This window comes from Ranitomeya variabilis, chromosome 5 (genome assembly GCF_051348905.1).
Source record: "Ranitomeya variabilis isolate aRanVar5 chromosome 5, aRanVar5.hap1, whole genome shotgun sequence".
Lineage (NCBI taxonomy): Eukaryota > Metazoa > Chordata > Amphibia > Anura > Dendrobatidae > Ranitomeya > Ranitomeya variabilis.
The window spans coordinates 117,937,049-117,957,374 of NC_135236.1; the positions used below are offsets into that span (position 1 = coordinate 117,937,049).

The 20,326-nt window shown below is 46.3% G+C and overlaps 1 protein-coding gene across 1 annotated transcript in view; it reads left to right on the plus strand.

The window, feature by feature from the left end:
- Nucleotides 1–16,023: 16,023 nt before the first annotated feature.
- Nucleotides 16,024–20,326, plus strand: part of ERLIN2 (ER lipid raft associated 2) — a 36,319-nt gene continuing 32,016 nt past the window's right edge. Inside the window, exon 1 of the mRNA XM_077263138.1 lies at nucleotides 16,024–16,157. The gene's annotated coding sequence lies outside the window, so the exon portion shown is untranslated. The remainder of the gene's footprint in view (nucleotides 16,158–20,326) is intronic.

The following is a 20,326-nucleotide window of genomic DNA, read 5'->3' on the forward strand; positions in this document are numbered from 1 at the left end:
TGGTTAGGGTTACTGTTGGGATTAGGGTTAGGGGTGTGCTTGGATTAGGGTTTCAGTTATAATTGGGGGGTTTCCACTGTTTCGGCACATCAGGGGCTCTCCAAACGCGACATGGCGTCCGATCTCAATTCCAGCCAATTCTGCGTTGAAAAAGTAAAACAGTGCTCCTTCCCTTCCGAGCTCTCCCGTGTGCCCAAACAGGGGTTTACCCCAACATATGGGGTATCAGCGTACTCAGGACAAATAGGACAACAACCTTTGGGGTCCAATTTCTCCTGTTACCCCTGGGAAAATACAAAACTGGGGGCTAAAAAATAATTTTTGTGGGAAAAAAAAAGATTTTTTATTTTCACGGCTCTGCGTTATAAACTGTAGTGAAACACTTGGGGGTTCAAAGTTCTTACAACACATCTAGATAAGTTCCTTGGGGGGTCTAGTTTCCAAAATGGGGTCACTTGTGCGGGGCTTCTACTGTTTAGGTACATTAGGGGCTCTGCAAACGCAATGTGACGCCTGCAGACCATTCCATCTAAGTCTGCATTCCAAATGGCGCTCCTTCCCTTCCGAGCCCTCCCATGCATCCAAACGGTGGTTCCCCCCACATATGGGGTATCAGCGCACTCAGGACAAATTGGACAACAACTTTTGGGGTCCAATTTCTCCTGTTACCCTCGGGAAAATACAAAACTGGGGGCTGAAAAATAATTTTTGTGGGAAAAAATTTTTGTTTTATTTTTACGGCTCTGCATTATTAACTTCTGTGAAGCCCTTGGTGGGTCAAAGCGCTCAAAACACATCTAGATAAGTTCCTTAGGGGGTCTACTTTCCAAAATGGTGTCACTTGTGGGGGGTTTCAATGTTTACGCACATCAGGGGCTCTGCAAATGCAACATGACGTCCCATCTCAATTCCTGTCAATTTTGCATTGAAAAGTCAAACGGCGCTCCTTCCCTTCCGAGGTCTCCCATGCGCCCAAACAGTGGTTTATCCCCACATATGGGGTATCAGCGTACTCAGGACAAATTGTACAACAACTTTTGGGGTCCAATTTCTTCTCTTACCCTTGGAAAAATAAAAAATTGGGGGCGAAAAATAATTTTTGTGAAAAAATATGATTTTTTATTTTTACGGTTCTGCATTATAAACTTCTGTGAAGCACTTGGTGGGTCAAAGTGCTCACCACACCTCTAGATAAGTTCCTTAGGGGGTCTACTTTCCAAAATGGTGTCACTTGTGGGGGGTTTCAATGTTTAGGCACATCAGGGGCTCCCCAAACGCAACATGGCGTCCCATCTCAATTCCAGTCAATTTTGCATTGAAAAGTCAAATGGCGCTCCTTTGCTTCCGAGCTCTGTCATGCGCCCAAACAGTGGTTTACCCCCACATATGGGGTATCGGCGTACTCAGGACAAATTGTACAACAACTTTTGGGGTCCATTTTCTCCTGTTACCCTTGGTAAAATAAAACAAATTGGAGCTGAAGTAAATTTTTTGTGAAAAAAAGTTAAATGTTCATTTTTATTTAAACATTCCAAAAATTCCTGTGAAGCACCAGAAGGGTTAATAAACTTCTTGAATGTGGTTTTGAGCACCTTGAGGGGTGCAGTTTTTAGAATGGTGTCACACTTGGGTATTTTCTATCATATAGACCCCTCAAAATGACTTCAAATGAGATGTGGTCCCTAAAAAAAAATGGTGTTGTAAAAATGAGAAATTGCTGGTCAACTTTTAACCCTTATAACTCCCTAACAAAAAAAAATGTTGGTTCCAAAATTGTGCTGTTGTAAAGTAGACATGTGGGAAATGTTACTTATTAAGTATTTTGTGTGACATATCTCTGTGATTTAAGGGCATAAAAATTCAAAGTTGGAAAATTGCAAAATTTTCAAAATTTTCGCCAAATTTCCATTTTTTTTGCAAATAAACGCAGGTAATATCAAATAAATTTTACCACTATCATGAAGTACAATATGTCACGAGAAAACAATGTCAGAATCGCCAAGATCCGTTGAAGCGTTCCAGAGTTATAACCTCATAAAGGGACAGTGGTCAGAATTGTAAAAATTGGCCCGGTCATTAACGTGCAAACCACCCTTGGGGGTGAAGGGGTTAAAGTCTTTATTTGCCGTAGAACTGGTTGTAGCAGCTTGTACCTGGAGCTATAGTTGTCACGTGTCAGAGGGACAATTCGTAGTAAAAAAAGGAAATAACATATCCAAAGTCAGGTTGGATTTTAAAAGAATGCATTAATGTAGATTGTAACTTTATATACACTTTCTTCTAAGAAATGTTAATAAAACATGCATATTATTCCATGCATGGTGACTATTGTTGAATCATAGCGACATATATTTTTCAATTTTTGTCATTCTTAGTTAGTTTTGTTAACAAATACTTACCACTTGAGTCTTGCATGACCTATGGACAGGATATCATCACTCCCGGTACTGGCGGAGACCACTAGAGAGTGGCAGTGCTGGATGGTGGGTCATTGAGCGGGTAAGTAAATTATTATTTTTATTTTATTTTATAACGTTCTCTGTTTTAAGGTCAGTTTTGTATAATTCCACATAAACATTGAACTCCCTTGCGACATCCATTGTTCATTTATAGTGGTTGTGGCACTGCATGGTTGGAGTGAGCTACAAAACCTAAAAATTCTAAAAAACTACCGTACTTATTTGGTATTGTTGTAGTGTATTTATCCAAACTAATAAAATATAACCTTTATCCCATACTGGAAACACTTCAAGGAAAAAAGAAAAATTGAAATGGCATGTTCACAGTATTTTGGGTCACTTGACCTCCCAAAAGATGGAATAAAAATAAATTAGAATGTCTTTTGTGCCCAAAAAACTACTGCTAGTAATGCAAAAAAAAAACCAAACACTTATAGTAAAGCTTAAAAAAATCTACGGTATATACCGTATATTTGATTTTACCATAACCGTACTGACCTGTAGAACAAAATATCATCTTGCTAACATTTTTACCAAACAATATGTTTGTAGAGACAAAACTGCCAAAATATGTCAGAATTGCTGTTATTTTTCCTTTTCATTGCCTCTTGTTTGTTTTCTGCTTACAGAACATTATGGTAAAATTTATGGTACAACTTGTCATGTAAAAAACAAAACCGTCATATATCTATGTAAACAGAAGCATAAATAAAATTATGGCTGTTGGAAGGTGGGGAAGAAAAAAACCGAAGTTTACTGGACAGTTAAAGCTCATCAGATTGTAACATGCAGTACTCGTAGGCGTATAGGGCACAACACTTCTTATTCCTTGTTTCCTTAATACAGCACATTTTCAGCATTACTACTCCTTCCTCCTGGACTATCCCTATGTTTAATGGCTTTCTTTGCCCCAGGGATTTTCTAGCCAGTTCTGCAGTGCACCCAGGATTAGTTACCTTCCCTTCACACGGTTCCACGTCCATCGTCCCCTGTACGCCAAAGGATAAGACTATCTTCGTAATACCTGTATCGCGCCTTAAGCTCTGGACGTTGCAGGAATGTCCGCAAGGGATTCCAGTAAGGCCTCCCACTGCCCCGAATGCTAGATACTAGCAGTCCACTGCACTTGAACTTGACTTTAGTTACTGTTCATTACTTCCCTATCTATCAGGAAACAGTCAATTTTTACTGGGATTTCCCCATCCCCCTGTACGGGCTAGTCCCAAACTTTGTCTCTATGTGTGTAGATGACAGATATACTTTTACAAACATTAGGATTTTCATACATTTCACACCTTACACTTATAATGCTTACCAAAGTCTATCTTATCGTGTGGTCACTTTCTTATATCCTAAAATCTAACCTACCGTATATCCTCGAGTATAAGCCGACCCGAGTATAAGCCGACCCCCCTAATTTTGCCACAAAAAACTGGGAAAACTTATTGACTCGAGTATAAGCCTAGGGTGGAAAATGCAGCAGCTACCGGTGAATTTCAAAAATAAAAATAGATGCTCCATACCATTCATTATTGCCCCATAGATGCTCCATATAAAGCTGTGCCATATATAATGCTCCATACCATTGATTATTGCCCCATATATTATCCATATATAGCTGTGCCATATATGCTCTGCACCGTTCAGTTTGGCCCCATAGATGCTCATTATAAATCTGTTCCCTATATGCTCTGCACTGTTCAGTTTGGCCCCATAGATGCTCCTTATAAAGCTGTGCCCTATATGCTCTGCACCGTTCAGTTTGGCCCCATAGATGCTCCTTATAAAGCTGTGCCATATATAATGCTCTGCACCGTTCATTATGGCCCCATAGATGCTCCATATAAAGCTGTGCCATATATAATGCTCTGCACCGTTCAGTATGGCCCCATAGATGCTCCTTATAAAGCTGTGCCCCATATACAATGCTCTGCACCGTTCATTATGGCCCTATAGATGCTCCATATAAAGCTGTGCCATATATGCTCTGCACCATTCAGTATGGCCCCATAGATGCTCATTATAAAGCTGTGCTATATATGCTCTGCACCGTTCAGTTTGGCCCCATAGATGCTCCATATAAAGCTGTGCCCTATATGCTCTGCACCGTTCAGTTTGGCCCCATAGATGCTCCTTATAAAGCTGTGCCATATAGAATGCTCTGCACCGTTCATTATGGCCCCATAGATGCTCCATATAAAGCTGTGCCATATATAATGCTCTGCACCGTTCAGTATGGCCCCATAGATGCTCCTTATAAAGCTGTGCCATATATAATGCTCTGCACCGTTCATTATGGCCCTATAGATGCTCCATATAAAGCTGTGCCATATATGCTCTGCACCATTCAGTATGGCCCCATAGATGCTCATTATAAAGCTGTGCTATATATGCTCTGCACCGTTCAGTTTGGCCCCATAGATGCTCCATATAAAGCTGTTCCCTATATGCTCTGCACCGTTCAGTTTGGCCCCATAGATGCTCATTATAAAGCTGTGCCATATATGCTCTGCACCGTTCAGTTTGGCCCCATAGATGCTCTATAAAGCTGCCCCATATGGAAGCTCTGCACCGTTCAGTTTGGCCCCATAGATGCTCCACATAAATCTGTGCCATATATAACGCTGCTGCTGCTGCTGCAATAAAAAAACAAAACACATACTCACCTGTCTTGCTTGCAGCTCCCCAGCGTCCCGTCCCTGCGTCTCTCCGCACTGACTGATCAGGCAGAGGGCGCCGCGCACACTATATGCGTCATCGCGCCCTCTGACCTGAACAGTCAGTGCGGAGAGACGCCGGGAAGCCAGAGCGGCGCCCGGCGTGTGGATCGTGGACAGGTAAATATGCGATACTTACCTGCTCCCGGCGTCCCGCTCCTTCCCCCGGACAGCTGGTCTCCGGGTGCCGCAGCCTCTTCCTCTATCAGCGGTCACCGGCACCGCTGATTAGAGAAATGAATATTAATTTCTCTAATGAGCGGTCCCACGTGACCGCTGTACAGGGGAAGAGCTGCGGCACCCGAAGACAGTGTGACGGGCAGGGGGAGCGTCAGGATCGCCGGGACTAGGTAAGTATGCCTCAGCGCTCTCTCCCCCTCACCCGCCGACCCTGCCACAGACCGTGACTCGAGTATAAGCCGAGAGGGGCACTTTCAGCCCAAAAATTTGGGCTGAAAATCTCGGCTTATACTCGAGTATATACGGTATGTATTATACAGTGGGTACGGAAAGTATTCAGACCCCTTTAATAAACCAATAAGTTACGGTAATAGTAATATCTCCTAAAGGCAAAATTCTTGTAAAAAATAAATATTGATAACAGAGCTTTACAAGAATAGAGAATCTATATCTATAATGGCCAATCATGGTCAGGGGAGATATATATGCTGCGTGTTGTGTGGCCCTCGTGGTTGGTCTATCGCCATGATTATACCATACTGGAGTGTGCTCTCTATGTATACTGTAGTATTTTGATAACTGACAAATCATCTCTGTAGATTACAAATTTGCAAGTATATTGATGTCTCCAGCAGGACCTGCTCCTGCGACGTCTGCTTCCGTCACCTAGCGCTGTTGATAAAAGAGCCGTTGGAGCCAGAAGCTCTGCATGGCGCAAGCTCTGTCCAGTCTGGGTGTGTGTGATGTCCAGCTGGAGTTATCAGCTCCCTGGTCCAGCCAATTGGAGAGAACCACACCCTATGTAAGCTTCCAGCTTACTGCTGGAAGCTGCCAGCTATAGCTTTGTGCTTCGCTGGTTTAGGTCTGTGGTATCTACTATTGTGTTGCATTTGTGCTTTCCCGTTTTGACTTCGGCTTATTTATTGACGCTTCTCCTGCCTGATGATTTTGCACCTTTGCTGCACACTTGGTTTTGATCTGGGTACTTGACTATCCTTCTTGCCAGCTTATGCCATCTGAAAGCAGCTGACTCTGTGGCCCTCTCCCAGTGGCCCCATGTAATTCCAGATCCTTTCCTCTGGGAAATGGAGCACTGTTGCATTCCAAATCCTAACAATGTGTACTACACACACTCAGGACTCTGTGCTGCTCCAATTGACCACTCCTATGCAATTTGCAGACTTGGCATTCACGTGCAGTTTTCATACTCTCAATATTGCATACTTTGGTCACATGGTGATTGCTCAAACAGGCAAGAAGAGCCCAATCCTGACTGTCTATGTATTACAAACTGTTAGGGTTCGTTACAGTGCTTGCCGAAAATTTGTCTTGGCAAACGGCTTTAAATACTATAGAATTCACTATGTGACTCAAACATCATGTACAGCATCAAACTTACTTTAAGCTTCTATGTTTTCTTAATCAACATATGCAGATATGAAGTCTTGTAGAATCTAATATAGAACTATAATTACAATTGGTTGAGAAAGGTTGAACTTTATGGACCTAGGTCTTTATTCAACCTATGTAACTATGTAACAAATATCATGCTTAAATAAATTTAGGAAGAAGACAAGCAAAAACATGGAGAATATAACATCTGTTACACATTATTATACAGTTAGTCTAGCTGGTTTCCTTTCCCATAATATTGGGCTGGAGATAACGCACATGGCATTGTCATGTAGCCACACGGGGTTCATATGTGTCCTCGTTACATGCCACCACATGTGCATCCATGAGGAATTATATTCACACCATTTGTGTCTGGGAGACTAAGTCCCCATTTTTATAAGTAGGCTCACTGGGGTACAACTGAGACCAGTCGAGGTTATGAGAGCTGTATGCAACATGGAGCCGTAATGCAGGAAAGGCAATAAGCCAGAGCTCTGAGGCCGGGTGCACACAATCCAGAACTAGCAGCGCTTTGGACACAGCGCATGTTCACTGTATCCAAAGCAACGTCTTCTATTGAACAGGTGAATCCACATGTGGTTCACCGTACCATGCAGAATGTTCAATACATTCTATGGGTGAAATGTCTCTTGCGGAGATGCTAGTCACTCGGACAATGCATGTCCGTCTCCACGGGTGAGCCGTGATCATCTGTGGACACATAGCGGACACGATATTTCCTGAAATCCCATCCACTATGCTGTAACAGCTGGCCGCTGCGGGTTTGACGCTACATAAGTGCCCAGCGTCAAACCCGCAACAATCAAACCCTGAGGAGTTCCAGTAAATATAAAGCAGAGGTCTATGCAGGCCTTCTGGAATATGAGAGGTGGTGAGTTCTCAATCAATGGAAGTCTTCAAAAAGAGGCTGGACAGACATCTGTCTGAGATGGTTTAATGAATCCCGCATTGAGCAGGTGGTTGGACATGATGACCCTGGAGGTCTCTTCAAACCCTAAGGGTATGTTTCCACGTTCTGTATATGCAGCGTTTTGGATGCAGCTTCGCCCAAAGCGCTGCCGGCTTTTGTATGCGGGTGATTCCGCATGTGTTCATTGAACACATGCGGAATTACCGCATCCTATACATAGACTGCAATACATGTTTGAAGAAAGAAGTGGAAGCACTCACCGATTCTTAGAGATGGGATAATTCTTTATGCAAGTACTACTGTATAAAAACCTTCATGGCTCGGGGGTGTGCAAGGAGAAGTTTGCAGGTTCCAAAACCTGCACACTTCTCCTTGCACACCCCCAAGCCATGAAGGTTTTTATAGTACTTGAATAAAGAATTATCCCATCTCTAAGGATCGGTGAGTGCTTCCACTTCTTTCTTCAAACATGGATTGCATTTTTGTGATTTTCGGTTAAAGAAACAGAGATCAGAGGGTGAGCTCCCATTGAAACTAAGGGCACCGTGCATCGCACTCAAATACATTGACGGTGCTGTCTACTGTTCACTCTTGATAGCTATACATAGACTGTGTAATTTCGCTTGCGGAGACTAAGCGTCTCCGCAAGATAGACATGCTGCAGTCTATAAGGACGTGTCGCATGTGCGTATATGCAGTTTTGCCACCTGCGTTTGAACACAAAGTGGAGATGGGATTTCTTAAAATCCCATCCACTATGCTGTAACATCTGACGGCTGCAGATTGGACGCTGCGGCTGTACACAGCATCCACTCTGCAGCGTTTCCTGACCATGGAAACATACCCTTACATTCTATGATTACCTATTAAATATTATAGTAAAGGGGTTCTCCACCTTATCTCTGCCTTGTATCTAATAATGAGTCATCCTTGAGCTGATGGCCAAAATATCATGAAACAGAACCAATCATATGTCCGCTCCTGGTCCACAGGTTGACAGAGCTGCAGATTTATGAAGCCACTATCTGGCATGGGTTGTTGATGGCACGGGCACATTTTAAAAAAGACATTGAAAAACTGGTACAAAAAAGAGCTACCAGGATGGTGAGCGGACTACAAAGTGTGTCCTACGACAAACGGTTAAGGATATGGGAATATTTAGTTTGCAAAAAAGAAGGCCAAGAGGAGATTTAATAGCTGTCTACAAATATCTGAAGGGTTGTCACAGTGTAGAGGATCATCCTTATCCTCATTTGCACATGGAAACACGAGAAGCAATGGGATGAAACTGAAAGGGAGAAGATACAAATTAGACATTAGAAACAACTTTTTGACGGTGAGGGTGATCAATGAGTAGAACAGGCTGCCACGAGAGGTGGTGAGTTCCCCTTCAATGGAAATCTTCAAACAGAAGCTGGACAGACATCTGTCTGTGACGGTTTAGTGAATCCTGCATTGAGCAGGGGGTTGGACAATATGACCCTTGAGGTCCCTTCCAACTCTACTATTCTATGATTCTTCTTCTACTATGAATTGTTATAGTTTGTTGATATGTGTAGTAGTTCTTCTATACTGTATTGTTGACCTCTCAGGTTTGTATTTGGCAGTGTATCCTTTAGTCCTCCATGTTGCGATGATAAAGATGCTAATTATACCTATTTGGCCAAGTGAAACAGTTGATTCTCCCACGATGAGTGATGACAATTCTGCTGAAAGCCAAAATCTGCAACGAGGTGTTGCATTTCTGTCACATACATTTGAATTACGGTTGAACTGTAATATCAGACATGTGGGAAAGTTTAGATAAAACAAATCTAGATTTGCAGGATGCTGACAGCAGAGAGAGGTAAAAACCTGGCAGCTGCCACACAATGGTATTGACCATCTTGGTTTGCTTTATTAATTACATTTTTAGGAGGAAAACCACTTCGAAGTCATTCCGTATATGATTGTGTGACAAATTACTTGGGAGTTTGCCGAATGTGAGTAATTCTGGGTACTGAAATAGAAAATCTGATTCCAGAGCTGATATCTTCCCTTGTATAGTTAGATGCAGAAACAGCCATATTTACTGGTGATGCTAAACGGCACCGAGCGCTGGAGCTTAATAGCCCTGCTAACACAATATCACACAGGGGATGTAAGTGATAGTGTTTGTCTATATTCATATACTCTTATCTATGCCGTATCCAACAACAGAGCAGACCCAACATGCCTTTGCTTGTGTTAATGATCTCTATCACTCCGAATGTGTCACATTAGTTCAGCGCCTTCAGTCACCTCACATTACTAATTGCTCCTGCCGGTTTGGGTGGCTGCGCTGAGAGACAGTTTGTAAGTGCAGAATGACATTTTATTTTAAATTGGACTGGTCTTTCAACATGACTTCTAATCTATTTTTTGAGAAGACTATTAGTCTCTGCCTGTACGTTATGAATTCCCTCTAAATTTAGGAGAACAGCTATGATAAATGGACCAAACATGAAAAAAAGGGTCTAGAAACTAATACAAAGCTATAAAGCAAACCATGCCTCTATAAATATAGGAAAATGGAAGAGGGATGGTGGTAAGGTTCTTATTACCCATTTCTGATAAAAGGTTATCCTCATCTTTAGATTGAACCCCCACTAATCCCGAGAATGGGCCTCTAGCCATACTTCATTCAGATAGGAAATTGCAGATACCAGCACCATTTTCTATGGGACTGCTGGTCAAAGCTGAGTTCTGCATTCGGCCATATCCAGTAGTCCTATGGCGGATGAATGGATCAGTCATGCATGTTCTTCATTTATACAGAACATATCAAAACACTGTTGTCGGGTGTCCTGGGACCAGGGGCTCCTTCCCTGTCCCTAGCGCTAGGGGGGTGCTAGCTCGTCCTGTTCCCCGGATTAGTTCTGATGGTGAAGACGCTAGGGCCACGTACCTTGTCTTAGCTCCTGAATCTTCCCTCAGTCTGTACCCTTCCCCGACCCAGGGAGGATGGAAGTAGTAGTCTACCGTAATACACCAAACAGACTAACAAGGTAATACAAACAGGGTTAAAGGAAAGGGAATTATCACACACTCAAAACCTAGCAACAGTCATAGATAAATCCACCAAACACCTTATGCAATACCAACAATCTCCAGCCATGCAGCATAAGCTAGCTCTGACAATGAGTGCTAGCCAGGAGTCAGATTATACAGGAGATGGGAGTGGCTAACAGTGCACAGCTGAGAGCCTTAATGCACGAAAGCCTCCAGGAGCTCTCAACTGAGCACAATAACCCACGCACTGCTAAAAGAAATTTACACTACTTAATATGAAGGTGAAGCGATTCTAATCAGCACAGGAGAAGGAAAAATCAGACGCTGAAGTCTTCTGGCTCCTCTCTGTTGCGGTAAACTCGCAACAGAGTATTTCAGAGCCCTTTTCTTGAAGTTTGTGGGGATCTCAGCTGTCGAGCCACCACCAATCAATAAATTTAGAATTTATCCTATGAATAGTCGATAACTTCTAAACATGGGATAAACCCTTTAAGTTGTCATAAAGGGTATATTTTCCGATGGCCAATGGGGAAATGTACTACTACATGTCATCCATGGAAACAAATGCGTCTGGTCACCGAAAAAGGCCCACTCTTTATAACATCTATGGTATATATTCTATGATGGAGTTGTCATTCTGAAAAGAAAAAAAATCTTTTAAAATTTTAGAGGTCCCACATATTTGACAAAAGTTGAATGAATTTAGACAGAAGGGACAACTGTCTATTTTGTATGGGGCATCCCATTTTGAGTATACATAGATCAGACAAGTTGAATTTCAACATGCCAGATCTTTTGATCCTACAGGAGAGCAGCAGCTTACTCCTCTCTCAAGCTCCTGAATGTGCATTTATATGTGGGAGATGGGAGGAACAGATGTCGCCCAAGAGCTATCTAAAGAATGACGGCTGCATAAAGCAGATCAATATGCCATGCCACTGGTACATCTGGCGTGAATATATTGATCTGGAAATAATGCTGTGATCACCACCGATTTTCCCACCTTTATCAATAACCAGAGATCGAAAGCCGTACTGATATTAAAGCAAAGTACGATAAGGATGCTATCAATTTTTTTTTTACTTTTTAATTTTTGTTTTTGTGATTTTTTCGCCAACATTAGCAAACATTTCTTATAGAAGAAGGTGCAGCACGCAAGCATTTAAGGGGTCTTTTTCCACTAGAAAAGATCCATCATGTGGAGGTGAACAACACAGTTTAGCAACTGAGCCAAACACTTTCATAGGTAGTTTATAAGAGGGTTGAAAAACTGTCCATATTGACTAATCCACTTACAAGCAGAGACAGTTTACCATGAATGGTGGGTATGAACTCCATCTTTGTAGTTTGTTATGCACTTATTAGCACTGTACACTTTCTGTAAAATTGCTTGTTGGGCGTCATGTCCGAATGCTTTCTCTGTCAATGTTTTAATGTATTATTTGACTGAAAATGGAGTGATGTGTTGTTGTGGCATGACTGGGAGCGAAGGAGAGAAAGCGCAGGGATTAGAGGAAACACTGAGTCATGTTAGTTTAGGTGATATAGGCTCCTGACTTCTGGTGTTCGGGGTTAGTTGCTGAGGGATTGTGAACAGGTCAAAGTTAGCCACTCTTTAGGCCGTGTGCACACGTTGCGTTTTTTATACGTCTCTGCCACGTTTTTTGCGTCAGCGGAAACGCTTTCCCATGCAATTCTATGGGATTTTGCAGTTGCTGTGCCCATGCTGCTGACTTTCCCGCTGAGGAATCGCATAGCGGTAAAATCCACAGCATGTTCATTATTTCTGCGGAATCGCGGCGATTACGCAGCCATAGGATTGCATTGCAACGCTCAATTTACGCATGTGGCTATGCCCACCATGCGTAAAGTGAGCGCTTCATGTGCGGATGGTACCCAGGATCTGGAGGAGAGGAGACTCATCTTCAGGCCCTGGGATCCATATTTCTGTAAAAAAAAAAGAATTAAAATAAAAAAATAGGGATATACTTTCCTTCTGATGGCCCCCGGAGTCCTCCCGGCTCTCAGCGGTGCACACGGTGGCTTCCGTTCCCAGGGATGGATGCGCGAAGGACCTGGGATGACGTCGCCGCGGTCATGCCACCGTGATGTCACAAAGGTCCTTCGTGCAAAGCATCCCTGGGAACGAAACGTACCGGGAGCGCCGCTGAGGAGATCGGGGGCCGTCGGAAGGTAAGAATTACCATATTTTTTTTTTATTATTATTATTTTTAACATTCTATATTTTACTATTGATGCTGCACAGGCAGCATTAATAGTAAAAAGTTGGTCACACTTGTCAAGCCCTATGCTTGACAAGTGTGACCAACCTGTTAATCAGTTTTCCAAGCGATGCTTCAAATTGCTTGGAAAACGCAAGCATTCTGCAAGCTAAAAACGCTTGCAAAACGCTTGTGTTTGCGGGAAAATGCATGCGAATTCCGCATGCGTTTTACCCGCGGCAGGGAGTTGCGGAAAAGCTGCGGACAATTCAGCAGCATTTCTGCAACGTGGGCACAGCCTTAGCCCCTACGCCAGAAAAAGTGGGTGACTGGTGCAATCGAAAATGTTATACCACCTCATGTTATAATAAGTGTTTTGCTTCCATGATTGGTCCAGGGTGAAGGATTAGGAGAATGTGGAGAGAGGCTCTGCAGCTGAGGAGATGCCTTCACAGCGACCCATAACACCATAACTGGGGACGAAATAGAAGTTTGCCATGATGTTTGTTACAACTGGAAGACGGCAGAGACTTGTGCTGTGCCATCTGAGGGAGCAAGGGTGAACAGAGGATGAAGACTGATGATTAGCGCCAGAGAAGCTGTGGAGAACAGCGATCAAGCTTCACCAACCCAGAAAGCTCAAGCAGATTTCACATAGTGAGGAGATTGTCACCATACATTGGAGGACCAGATATTGCGTATGTAAAATCTTGGTGAAGATAGTGAAAGAGAGCTTAACCCCCAGCAGACGAACCAACCACGAGTGGGAGGTCTGAAGGATTAGACCATCCCTGTGTGCATGCAAGTCCTGTTACTGTAGAGTAACCAGGCAAGGACATTTTGAAATAAGTGTTTGACAAAAGACAATGGACAAAGTGGTTTTACCTGTAACATTTAGGCAAATGTTTCATCTGAGCAAAGACTTTCGTTGCCATGCAGTGTCACACTCATTCTTGTGTGACAGACCAAGAGGAGAATCAGGGCGGGCTCTGCAACAAACAAGGTTGTGGCCTACACCAGTCTTGTACCTTACACCACCATTCTGGTACCTTAGACCACCATTCTTGTAACTTTAAGGCTTTGTGAAATGGAGGGGTGTTTTGAGGCACTTAAAAACATGTTTTCTAGTGGAAACTGCTGCAGTTTCTTCCTTGTTGGAGAGTTTTTGGTTTCCTGAAGCAGTTTTTCCAGAAGTGTTATTTGCATCCTTTTGATTGCACAGTGCTCTATTTGGAGCAGATTTCATCAGAAGATGCTTCAAAGAAGTCAGATACATTTTACTTTTCCCACCAGGCATTTCTCAAAACCGGAAGTGGAAGAAAAACACTCAGAAGACTGAACACAAAGTGGTTCTAGCAATAGTAATGAATATAAAGAGTCTTTCAAGTGGTTTGTGAGCAATTTTTCAGGCACGGACCACCTCTAAAAGACTGAAAAAACAACTCAGTGCGCCCATAGTCGTACAAACAGGTCATCCTGAGTAAGCATGCCTGTGGATTTGGGAGGCACGAACCAACCATCTAATTGTTTCCCATACTCCAGTCTTCAGGGTCCCCAAAAGATCACGTTTTCAGGATTTCTTTAGTATTGCACAGATGATGGCATTATCATCAAGGTATCAGAAATTGCCACAGGTTCCTTCCCACATGTGCAATACTAACGAAATCCTGAAAACATGATCTGTTTGGGGCCCTGAGTTCTGGAGTTAGGGAAACATTGATCTTATGTGTGAGGGTTCAGGCAGGTGGTCTGGCAGGGTGTTTGGAAACACATGAATCCTAAGCTGAATGTCTGTGTGTATGGGGGTGGTGGTCAAGGAGAGATATATCTACAGTGCACGGAAAAAGACTTCTACTGCATCCAATGTTAAAAATATAAAAATAAAAACCATTAAAAACTACAATTTTCACCATTTAAAGTATTTAAAACCATTTTATTCTGCACCAGCCATGGTGCAAGGACGACAGGTGGTGCACCGAATTTATTAAGGGGTTCAAAAATAATCAACTTTGTAATTTACCTTTTCTAAAAAGTCCTCTCCTTTATCCTGAACAAATGGATTTCTAATTAAATAGTTTACTGCTCGTTGCCTAGGTGACCAGCCACCTCTGGAGTGTATCAGTGTTTCCCAGTCTGGCAGGCAAGGAGTGCAGCACTTACAAGCTGTTGGGTTGCTAGCTGGCTCTGAAGCCGGCTATATCTCTGGACCCAGCCAGGTTCAGTCCTCTGATGCTGCGGAGGCAGGATGTGAGAGCGCACAGTCCGGGCTTCTGGCCCAAACTATCATCAGGGGAGTACCGCCCCAAATAAGGTGGGAGGTAGAGAAAGCCACTTTAAGGGGGGTGCCGCTGAGGTGTATGTTACTTAATTGGGGAGTTAAGAGAATAAATAGGCAATTTTATCACTTCCCAAAGTAAATAAAAGCAGCGCATCCCTCGATTGTAAGTGGCCGCCTAGGATTCATTCTTATTTGTCCCCACTAGGCTTGCAGACGGAGAAAATGACAAACATACCAATACTCACCCTCCCTGCCGGCGTGGCCACAACTACAGCACACGGTGACCGCTGCAGACAGTCACTGAGCACACGCCGCCTCCCACAGCATGCTGGGGAAAAGGGGTCAGGAAACTCCAAACGATGGATTTACTCTCCGCGTTACAAAGCGTCCTCTTATATTCCCTATGGGGAAACAGTTGCAAATTTACCACCAAGTACAAATTTCTGGAAAAGCTTATAATGATACAAAAGACTATTATATTATTATTATACATTATTAATGATTATTACTATATATTAATATTATTATCCCAGCATTTTATCAGTTTCCAAACCAAGTGACAGATTTTTGGCTTCTTCCAGTCTCCCATGACCTGCTCCATCGGCCGCCTGCAGTCACAGCCTGCACAGTTTAGGCGCTGCAGTCACCTGTGACCTTATCTCGTAAGAACAGATCACTCCGCCGCCGCGCTGCTCAATTTTGTGGAGGGGTCGTCAAACATATCCATTCTAATATGCAGCCAACGGCACCACCTGCTGGTGAGGGGCCGGTACTGCACTCACCACTGCTATATCCATGCCCGGAACAGAGATGGCGGCTCTGTCGCAGAGACACAGGGTGATGACGTTCAGGAGAGCGACTCCAGGAAGAAGTTAAAGCAGGTGGAGGAGAAAGAAGCTTTAAGATTACACAGATAAGCAGTGTCCTGGCTGTGCGGTGAGAAAGGTCAGGCCCAAGGTCGCATAAGGGGCAGCATTCTGGAGGGCGGAGGGATATTTCTGTTGTGTTTGGTGTGCGCCCTGCATCCTAGGGGCAAATATAATTCCATATGGATGAGGTGTTCCGTGTTGTGGGCACAGGGCAGGGGTTTATGCTGACTATGGCAGGTGGGCAGTCCTGTGGCTGCTTGTTCCCTGAGCGTCATGTTATGTGGGGGAATTGTCTGCATTATTATGTTTATTTTTTCATTGTTGAGGTCAATAAACGTCACATGACTTCTGTGGTTTTGTGCAAAATGGTAATTTGTCGCTGGAATGTGGGTAAAAGTTTGTGACCCATATGGCCATGGTGGGACCTGTGCAGATATGTGCAGGTGCTGACCCCATAGTGACCGCAGCACCTGTGTTCTCCTCTACCTCACAGATCAGGACCCCACTGTGACACATGGCCGTGGTGGGACCAGTGACCCCATAGTGACCGCAGCGCCTGTGTTCTCTACCTCACAGATCAGGACCCCACTGTGACACATGGCCGTGGTGGGACCAGTGACCCCATAGTGACCGCAGCGCCTGTGTTCTCCTCTACCTCACAGATCAGGACCCCACTGTGACACATGGCCGTGGTGGGACCAGTGACCCCATAGTGACCGCAGCGCCTGTGTTCTCCTCTACCTCACAGATCAGGACCCTACTGTGACACATGGCCGTGGTGGGACCAGTGACCCCATAGTGACCGCAGCGCCTGTGTTCTCCTCTACCTCACAGATCAGGACCCCACTGTGACACATGGCCGTGGTGGGACCAGTGACCCCATAGTGACCGCAGCGCCTGTGTTCTCCTCTACCTCACAGATCAGGACCCTACTGTGACACATGGCCGTGGTGGGACCAGTGACCCCATAGTGACCGCAGCGCCTGTGTTCTCTACCTCACAGATCAGGACCCCACTGTGACACATGGCCGTGGTGGGACCAGTGACCCCATAGTGACCGCAGCGCCTGTGTTCTCTACCTCACAGATCAGGACCCCACTGTGACACATGGCCGTGGTGGGACCAGTGACCCCATAGTGACCGCAGCGCCTGTGTTCTCCTCTACCTCACAGATCAGGACCCCACTGTGACACATGGCCGTGGTGGGACCAGTGACCCCATAGTGACCGCAGCGCCTGTGTTCTCCTCTACCTCACAGATCAGGACCCTACTGTGACACATGGCCGTGGTGGGACCAGTGACCCCATAGTGACCGCAGCGCCTGTGTTCTCCTCTACCTCACAGATCAGGACCCCACTGTGACACATGGCCGTGGTGGGACCAGTGACCCCATAGTGACCGCAGCGCCTGTGTTCTCCTCTACCTCACAGATCAGGACCCTACTGTGACACATGGCCGTGGTGGGACCAGTGACCCCATAGTGACCGCAGCGCCTGTGTTCTCCTCTACCTCACAGATCAGGACCCCACTGTGACACATGGCCGTGGTGGGACCAGTGACCCCATAGTGACCGCAGCACCTGTGTTCTCCTCTACCTCACAGATCAGGACCCTACTGTGATACATGTCCTGGTGGGACCAGTGACCCCATAGTGACCGCAGCGCCTGTGTTCTCCTCTACCTCACAGATCAGGACCCCACTGTGACACATGGCCGTGGTGGGACCAGTGACCCCATAGTGACCGCAGCGCCTGTGTTCTCCTCTACCTCACAGATCAGGACCCTACTGTGAGACATGGCCATGGTGAGTCCAGTGACCCCATAGTGACCGCAGCGCCTGTGTTCTCCTCTACCTCACAGATCAGGACCCCACTGTGACACATGGCCGTGGTGGGACCAGTGACCCCATAGTGACCGCAGCGCCTGTGTTCTCCTCTACCTCACAGATCAGGACCCTACTGTGACACATGGCCGTGGTGGGACCAGTGACCCCATAGTGACCGCAGCGCCTGTGTTCTCCTCTACCTCACAGATCAGGACCCCACTGTGACACATGGCCGTGGTGGGACCAGTGACCCCATAGTGACCGCAGCACCTGTGTTCTCCTCTACCTCACAGATCAGGACCCTACTGTGAGACATGGCCATGGTGAGACCAGTGACCCCATAGTGACCGCAGCGCCTGTGTTCTCCTCTACCTCACAGATCAGGACCCTACTGTGACACATGGCCGTGGTGGGACCAGTGACCCCATAGTGACCGCAGCGCCTGCGTTCTCCTGTACCTCACAGATCAGGACCCCACTGTGACACATGGCCATGGTGAGACCAGTGACCGCAGCGCCTGTGTTCTCCTCTACCTCACAGATCAGGACCCCACTGTGACACATGGCCGTGGTGGGACCAGTGCAGGTGCTGACCCCATAGTGACCGCAGCACCTGTGTTCTCCTCGACCTCACAGATCAGGACCCCACTGTGACCTATATGGCCATGGTGAGACCCGGGCAGGTATGTGCAGGTGCTGACCCCATAGTGACCGCAGTGCCTGTGTTCTCCTCTACCTCACAGATCAGGACCCCACTGTGACACATGGCCGTGGTGGGACCAGTGACCCCATAGTGACCGCAGCGCCTGCGTTCTCTACCTCACAGATCAGGACCCCACTGTGACACATGGCCATGGTGGGACCAGTGACCCCATAGTGACCGCAGCGCCTGCGTTCTCCTCTACCTCACAGATCAGGACCCCACTGTGACACATGGCCATGGTGAGACCAGTGACCCCATAGTGACCGCAGCGCCTGCGTTCTCCTGTACCTCACAGATCAGGACCCTACTGTGACACATGGCCGTGGTGGGACCAGTGACCCCATAGTGACCGCAGCGCCTGTGTTCTCCTCTACCTCACAGATCAGGACCCTACTGTGACACATGGCCGTGGTGGGACCAGTGACCCCATAGTGACCGCAGCGCCTGTGTTCTCCTCTACCTCACAGATCAGGACCCCACTGTGACACATGGCCGTGGTGGGACCAGTGACCCCATAGTGACCGCAGCGCCTGTGTTCTCCTCTACCTCACAGATCAGGACCCTACTGTGACACATGGCCGTGGTGGGACCAGTGACCCCATAGTGACCGCAGCGCCTGTGTTCTCCTCTACCTCACAGATCAGGACCCCACTGTGACACATGGCCGTGGTGGGACCAGTGACCCCATAGTGACCGCAGCACCTGTGTTCTCCTCTACCTCACAGATCAGGACCCTACTGTGAGACATGGCCGTGGTGGGACCAGTGACCCCATAGTGACCGCAGCGCCTGCGTTCTCCTGTACCTCACAGATCAGGACCCCACTGTGACACATGGCCATGGTGAGACCAGTGACCGCAGCGCCTGTGTTCTCCTCTACCTCACAGATCAGGACCCCACTGTGACACATGGCCGTGGTGGGACCAGTGCAGGTGCTGACCCCATAGTGACCGCAGCACCTGTGTTCTCCTCGACCTCACAGATCAGGACCCCACTGTGACCTATATGGCCATGGTGAGACCCGGGCAGGTATGTGCAGGTGCTGACCCCATAGTGACCGCAGTGCCTGTGTTCTCCTCTACCTCACAGATCAGGACCCTACTGTGACACATGGCCATGGTGAGACCAGTGACCCCATAGTGACCGCAGCGCCTGTGTTCTCCTCTACCTCACAGATCAGGACCCTACTGTGACACATGGCCGTGGTGGGACCAGTGACCCCATAGTGACCGCAGTGCCTGTGTTCTCCTCTACCTCACAGATCAGGACCCCACTGTGACACATGGCCGTGGTGGGACCAGTGACCCCATAGTGACCGCAGCGCCTGTGTTCTCCTCTACCTCACAGATCAGGACCCTACTGTGACACATGGCCATGGTGAGACCAGTGACCCCATAGTGACCGCAGCGCCTGTGTTCTCCTCTACCTCACAGATCAGGACCCCACTGTGACCCATATGGCCATGGTGAGACCCATATGTGCAGGTGCTGACCCCATAGTGACCGCAGCGCCTGCGTTCTCCTCTACCTCACAGATCAGGACCCCACTGTGACCCATATGGCCATGGTGAGACCCATATGTGCAGGTGCTGACCCCATAGTGACCGCAGCGCCTGTGTTCTCCTCTACCTCACAGATCAGGACCCTACTGTGACACATGGCCATGGTGAGACCAGTGACCCCATAGTGACCGCAGCGCCTGTGTTCTCCTCTACCTCACA